The sequence below is a fragment of the Humulus lupulus genome, chromosome 4, assembly GCF_963169125.1.
Source record: "Humulus lupulus chromosome 4, drHumLupu1.1, whole genome shotgun sequence".
NCBI classification, from domain to species: Eukaryota; Viridiplantae; Streptophyta; class Magnoliopsida; order Rosales; family Cannabaceae; genus Humulus; species Humulus lupulus.
In genome coordinates this window covers 42,996,106-43,003,696 of record NC_084796.1, presented here as the reverse complement: position 1 = coordinate 43,003,696, position 7,591 = coordinate 42,996,106, and positions in this window count along the sequence as shown.

Below are 7,591 nucleotides of genomic sequence, written 5' to 3'. Positions count from 1 at the left end.
GTATAAAAGATGATTGAGCACCTCCATTTTGGAAATAATGGTAAGAATGAAAAGAAAGGGTGAAGCACTAACTACAAAGGATACGACGGACAACCACATGCAAATGAAGCAGACTAGATGAGGACAACTGCGGACTGACACATGAGGAGAGATCACTAGGTAAAGGACAACGCTGAACCTTACTACATGACACAATTGATATAACCACATGAAGGATGCTCAAGAAATGGATGGGTCACTTTTTCACATGGCATGACAGAGGCTATGAATATATGGAAGGATTGCACGAGATCATCAAGATTTCACTTCTAATGACAAGGATATGAAGAACACATAATCAGGAGGACCAAACAAGAACAAAGGAGCGTACGATATGGATGCATGAGCAATGAACAAGGAGTTTTAGGGAGACGAGTTATGGATTAAGATTGTAGTGACTCAACTATTTTGGAGGAAGTCGAGGCGATAGTAATATGCCCAAGCTATGATAAGGTGAAATGAACTACGATTACAAGAAAGGACATAGGTGTTAGTAAACGATGATATATTTAGACAATATGGACTTTTAGGAAGACTAATTTTACAAAGATGTTGGTAGTTTATGGATATGATGGATGATATTTTCAAGGCACTAAGATATTCTAGACTCGTTACAAAGGATTGAATCCCAATGTGGAGAAGGAACTTGATTATGAGTAATATGCAGCAATGTTATAACTCATGAAAGTATTAAAGTATGATCAATATGGAAGAGGGGTAAGGATTCAAGGTAGCAGGATTCGTTAAAGATATGGATGGAATGATTTACGGAATAACGTGGTCTATCTCTGCAAAAGTAAGATCATGATGAATTGATGTCAAAATTGGAAGCAAAGGAAAAATTATTAAAGCTTCACAAACAACAAATTTGGATAGGAAATGTAAAGATTTAAGACTATCTTCAAGAATTACGGAGAAATTTAGAAATCAATAGCTATAAAGATAAAGGGCGGCTTGGACCCTTATTATTTGATAAAAAGATAAGTGAAGGATAGACTTGCATTCTAAGGAACATGATACGAAATCAATTTTTGATTTTACTGGATTATAATGTATGTATAAACAAGTTTATGTTATTGTTGTAGCTAATAAGTGATAAATTTTAGACAACAACTTAAGCGGTGGGGTAAAGAAGGATTTTACCAACTTGTTCGATAGGACACATCAAAAGCAAAGAATTCGGAAGGATCAGAAGTGAATGACTACTTTTGAGGGTTGATAGAAAATCCAAATACATGGAATAAGTACTTGGATGAATACAGTTTAATTGATAGATTGAAAGATCGAGAACATGCAGTAAGTACTTCTAGAAGTGTCTCTAAAGAAAGCTATTATAAGGACAACCTGAAAGGCGAAATAAGATGGGCATTATGAGCCTTAAGTGTCACTGAAGGGGATCAGTTATTATTCAACCTTAGAGGACGCTTACAATGGAATATATGGAAATATGTTTCAGATACGTTGCATGGTTGCATGAAAAAATTATTAAGAGAATTGGATTTAAGAGAATATACCTTGCAAGTCAATAAGGATACTAGACAAAGAGGCTAGTATGAAGTTTATACGAAAATGTTATAAACACAAAGAAAATATGGAGAAAGCTTTAAGGATTAGGAATTGGAAATATGGCAATAGTTTCATAAGAATGAAGTAAAACAAGTATGGATGAGTTACTATTGGAACATACCACAAAATGACAGGAATATCAAGAGGGAAATAAGTTGGAAATTAAGGAAGAAATAAGTGATAAAGTGAACATAACCGGATTGGAGGGTGGTGTAAACCCGACAATGTATTTGATAGATGTTGGTTATAATTGGATGTGGCTACAGTACGTTGCCAAGATATATCGTGATGATCCCGAGTATTGGGGATCAGTTATGATGAGAAGATCCTATGGAATTTTGAGGAGACAAGGAAAGGTTAAATTGTTAGATGCTCAAGAGGATGAGAGAATCTTGAGATGTTATGGTATAGGAATTTTGACGAATTTTTTTTAAGGGGGGGGAAAATTGTAATATATATCTCCTTAGAAGAAGGGGTCTTTCTTTATATTATGTGATTACATGCTTTATAAATCTATTTGATTATGTTTATGGTTATTTATGGTTTATATGATTATTTGATAAGCTTTGAGTATGACTATGAGCAACAACAATATTCCAAGTGTTAAGGGCGTAAATGTCACAAATTATGTATTTGAGGGCCATGGTATAATTTACATGATTTTTGAGCCATTAGTTAATCAAGGTTGTTCAAAGATATTAGTTTAGAGTGAAATTACTAAAAAGACCTGGTTCTATTAATGAGAGAGCTAGGGTTAAGGGTAAATTAGTCGTTTGGAAATGAAGAGTTAGTATAAATAGAATGAGATTAATTTAGGGTTAAGAACATCTCATTCATCTTCCTCTCTCTTGTTTGACGGAAGTAGATCTCAATCATTCTTACTGTGAACTTGAAGGCTTGGAGGATTGAAGAACAATTTTGGGTAAGATCTAATTACTCTATAGCGTTTGTGTCATGTTTATAATTATTGTCATGAATCTAATGCTAGGAAATATGATTTGATTGATAGAATTTCATGTTAGGATGTTTAGGGTTATTAATTTGATGATAGAAACATGTTAGGAATAAATTAATGTAGAAGTATGGGTTTGATGATGTTGGACTTGAATAAACGTAAGTAAAAAGATATAAAATTAGGGTTTAGCAACCCTAATCATGCATGAAGTGATATGATTGCATGAACATGATTTATTTGGTGGTATAATCTTGTTTAAAAGTTGTTTTGAATGTTTAGATTTGAGTTGGAAGTCGTTTGGTTGGTTCCGAAGTGGTGTATTTTTGAAATACCGGTTTCTGGGTTCCATCGGTCGACTGACTTAAGGGAAGCGGTTGACCGATTTTGCAATTAAGGAGGGCTCAGGGATTTAGAACCAAATGGTCGACTGGTTGTATAGGATCAGTCGACTGGTTGTGGTAACGGTCAATCGACTTAGGGCATCGGTCGACCAACGTGAGACAGATTCGTAACAAAAGTGTGTTTAGTAATTTAAGCATAAATTATTACTTGTTTATCCAAATTTGATATTATTTATATGGTTGGAAAGATTGTTTGAATATCTACAGATTTCGAGTATAGCAAGGGTGATTTGGGTTTTATAAAGAGAGATAAAATTTCATGATTATTGGTTGGTTTATGAATTTTAAAGTTAATGTTTATACATTGTGACTTAGGGCTTGGTAAAGAAACTTGAAGGAACGAGGAATATTGTTGTGACTTGGACCTAAGGTAAGAAGAATGGTCACTATAACACAAGGTGTCCATTGAAGGAAAAAATGTTATGTATATGTGATTTAATTATGTATATGTATTGTTAAAGTTATGGTTTTTTTCATGTACGTTAATATACTTAAGTGGAGTTACTATGACCTATGTTTATTTTATGACATTGTTTGGTGTTTAGTAAGATGTTGGGAAGGGTAGTTATCAGAACATGTAAGATGTCGAAGGTCGTGAAGGTTTAGGGTGGGACACCACTCGCTACTATAACCTATCAATACTTGCTTACGCTGTTTGTTTGTTGTCTAATTGTGTGGCATGTCTACGTTATGATAAATGCATGCTTATGTTTATTGTGTTTAGTTGTACACTTGACCAAGATAGCACTAGTTTATGACCAATATGACATTGGTAATATGTGTTATGATTGTATGGTGAAATGCTATGATAGAATATGATTATGATGCGATATGGTATGATGTGGTATGTTAAGTTATGCTACGAGAATGATATGATATGATATAAATTATCATTGAACTTTGTATGTTAAGGTATAGATTATGAGTAGTATATGAATTAGGTTGTGATAGTTTGAATTAGTTTATGTCTATGCTTTATGTTTTAGGCTTTATGTTTATGTTTTCCTGTTTGGGCTTTGGGGTTATGACCTACATAGCTCTTCTTGTTGGGCATTAGCTCATGGGTACTTTGTGTTGCAGGTAAGGGCAAAAGCATAGTAGATGGGGTGATGAGTTGGAGCAGGCTCTGTCCGATGTGTGTATGTCGTGAATGGTTGACATGGGGTCAAGGGGTTGCTACTTATGCATTATTGTTATAAAGGTCTTTAGTTGTTGGTTTTATGTTAAATCTTAAAGTTTGTATTTTTATCACGCATGAAAAACATTATTTATTTTAAATATCGAGATCTCGAATTGCATGTTTTGTAAAATGTGTTAATTCATGTTTGTTTCAATAAAAGTATTTTTTTTCTTAAAGAGATTCATGAAAACATTAATTTACTTAAATATGGAGTATTTAGTAAATTAATGGGTTTTAAGTAGGGTCCTTACATTTTTTGTCATAAGGTATTTGATTGTTGAGTGATTAGTATAAACAACAACCTTATTCCCAGTTAAGTACGATCAGAATTTGTTATAAGCAAAGACTATTGCCAACAATTTCTTTTCTGTAGTGGCATAATTCATGTAGGCCTCGTACAAAGTCTGCCCTTACTATATAGTCCCTAGCATCACACATAAGTTCGAATGGCAAATCCCAATTCGGCGAGACAATAATATGTGCTGAAATCAGTTTCTCCTTAAGCACCTTAAAGGCATGGAGGCACTCTTCATTAAAGTCAACAGGCACACTGTAATATCCACTTCTACTTGTAAGGGTATTAAGCTAAATTGTATGATATTATGTGTTTAATTTTATGAACTATGGTATGCATGAGATATGATGTATGTATGTTTATTTTATGTGTTTCGTTAGGAAATCCACACACATTAGTTTCTTCAAGTATTAAGGGCCAAATTGTGATAGAAGTTGAATTATGGGGGTCAAAGTAGAATTATGGATTTTTTTGTAGAAAGTGTAATTATGAGGAATTAAAACTATTATTTTTGAATGGAAATTACTGCAAAGGGTTTAAGTACTTATTAAGGAAAAGTTATAGGTTGGGGATAGTAACGTAATTTGGTTTTATAAAATTAAAGTCATATTAAATAATTAAATAATAAGCAAAATAGGTTTAGATGTCATATAATTTTCTAGACTTCTTGTTTTAGGTGAAATACAAAAGGGAAAACAAACCAAGAGCAATCTCTCATTCTTAATCTGAGTCTTGAAGCCTAAGGTGCTGGAAGAGATCATTAATTTGGATTTTGAAGGGCTAGGAGATCTCATAAGGAGCAAGGATCTAAGTTTTGTGGTTAGGATTTTGGTTGTTAGTGTTCTAACTTTATTGTTTAAGTATTTTATCAGATCTAGGTTTTCAAAGTATTGAGACTGTTTTTATTGTTTATGGGATTATGAATGTTTACTGTAGGTTTAGGATTGATAATAACTGGGTTTCAAGGGATAGAAACATGTTAGGATAGTTGCTTTGATGATTTGGGGTCGAATTTTTACGATTTGGTTCGATTCTTAGGTTTAGAAATCGCATCTACGATCTCTAAAATTGTAGACCTAGCATGACCATGCCCAGCCCCAGCGTGACCACGCTACATAGCTAGATTGGTCCTGTGCTCTATGACCGCGAATATGCCAGTTGCCCAGAAACACATATTTTAGAGATTTTAATGCACCCTTTAGATAGAAGATTGTACATTTTTTGAACTTTATGTAGTAGAGTTTTAAGACTTTCGGAAGGGTATTGTGGGGTTGACTTAGCTTTAAAAAGAATATGAGTGTATCTTAATATGGTTTAGTTTGGTTGGAGATTTTAAACTTTGATGTTATGTGCCATGTTTAGGCTTGCTAAGGATACTTGAATAGACGTGTTAGGGTGTGTAGATCGCTGCTGCTTCTAAGGTAAGAAGAGTGGGCACTTGCACACAGGGTGTACGCTTGACGTACTCTATTGTAGCAACTGTTTTATATGATATGTTTATGCTAATGTATGAATATTCCAGTGTATGATTAAGTTTAATAGCATACATGTAATTGTGCTTTATGTGTATATGTGATAATTCTGTGGCGTGCTTACATTTTAAAAATGCATGTCTACATTATGAAATTGCATTCTTATGATATGTTGAAATTGCATGCTTACGTTATACGACCCTTGTCCAACTCAACTTAGGCTATGTTATTTCATGATTTATGATATATTTATTTTTATTGTTATTTATTTGAACTCCTAGATTAAGGTTATGGGGTTGTCCTACACAGCTCTTCTCGCCGGGCATTGCCTCATGGGTTCTTTGTGCTGTGGGTAAAGGAAAAGATGTGGTTACTACGCAATAAGTTGGAGAGCTTCACTGGAGGGCGTACATGTCAAGAATTTAATGACCATAAGGGATCAGGCTTGCGTTGGGAATTTATTAAGTATTTTTTTAATAATGTTTAGTTTTATTGACGGGATTTATAGTTTGTTTGTTTTCATTATTTTTAAATGTTTGGTTTGTATTTACGATGGATTTTTTATAATTAAAAGAGTATTTTTATTTCAAAACATAATTATGGTAATAGTCAATTAATGCTTCAAGAAATTAGGGTGTTACAATTGGTATCAGAGCATGGTTTTGTTTCTTGTAGACTATCTTGAATGTACTCTCGTCGCTGAAGAAAAGCTTGACTTACTACACTGTAAGCTTTATTTGAGTATTTTTGGTTATGTGACTATTTACCTTAAGTGTTTTAGTGTCTTATTTGCATGCTTAGAATAGCTAGTATGGTTTGTGTGCTTAGAGTCCCTAAGGTTCGTTTGAACAAGACTTAAAGAAGAAAGCTAGCAAGAAGGATAAGGAAGGTGCAAAGAATAAGGATGCATCATTTTGCAGAATGGAGCATCGAAAAGTTAGTGGACCATTGTGTGATAGTCAATCAATGCATTCAAGACGTGGTCTGGGAAGGAGGATTGTTAAGTTGTAAGAATAAGTACAGAGTATTTAGAGCTACTATTTCCTCAAGAAGGATGCAGGAAGAACTTCAAGCGGTGTGGAAGCACGTACAAGATAGAGCTCTGGAAGGTGCAAAGTACAAGTGTACACTTATGGCTTTCGCAAGACCTATGGCTAACGAAACATCTGATCAAGGAATTTATGTAGAGTTGTTAGATAAGCTTAAAAGATCTTTTCTTATGCATAGAATGTGGTTGTAGACGTTTCGTTGTATGCATATTGGTTTTAGTTGATTTATTTCTTTGCCTTGATTTGTGGGTTTTGTGAATGATGGATGTATCAAGATATTTAAGCCTTATGAATAAATGGAGATTAGTTGTTTGATGGATCAAAAGTATGTTTTGGTTCCTAATTTGGAAAATTTGCACTAAGATATGCTGTTGCTTTCATGAACAAACTAAAATCTTGCCTCCTAGAAGATCAGTATGAAGAAATGATGTGGTTAATCGAAACCTCGACAATCCGCATGTTGTGAAAGCCAATACGCGAGCTAACCACAATGGCAACCCTCTACCAGTTGATGGGGGAAGTAGGCACGAAGAAGATCCTCATACTGCCTACCAAAGGTTGGAGGCGCAGTTTATGGCCATGCAAGAAGACATAAGAAAATAGGCTGAAGAATTAAGGGAACTGAGATAGATGA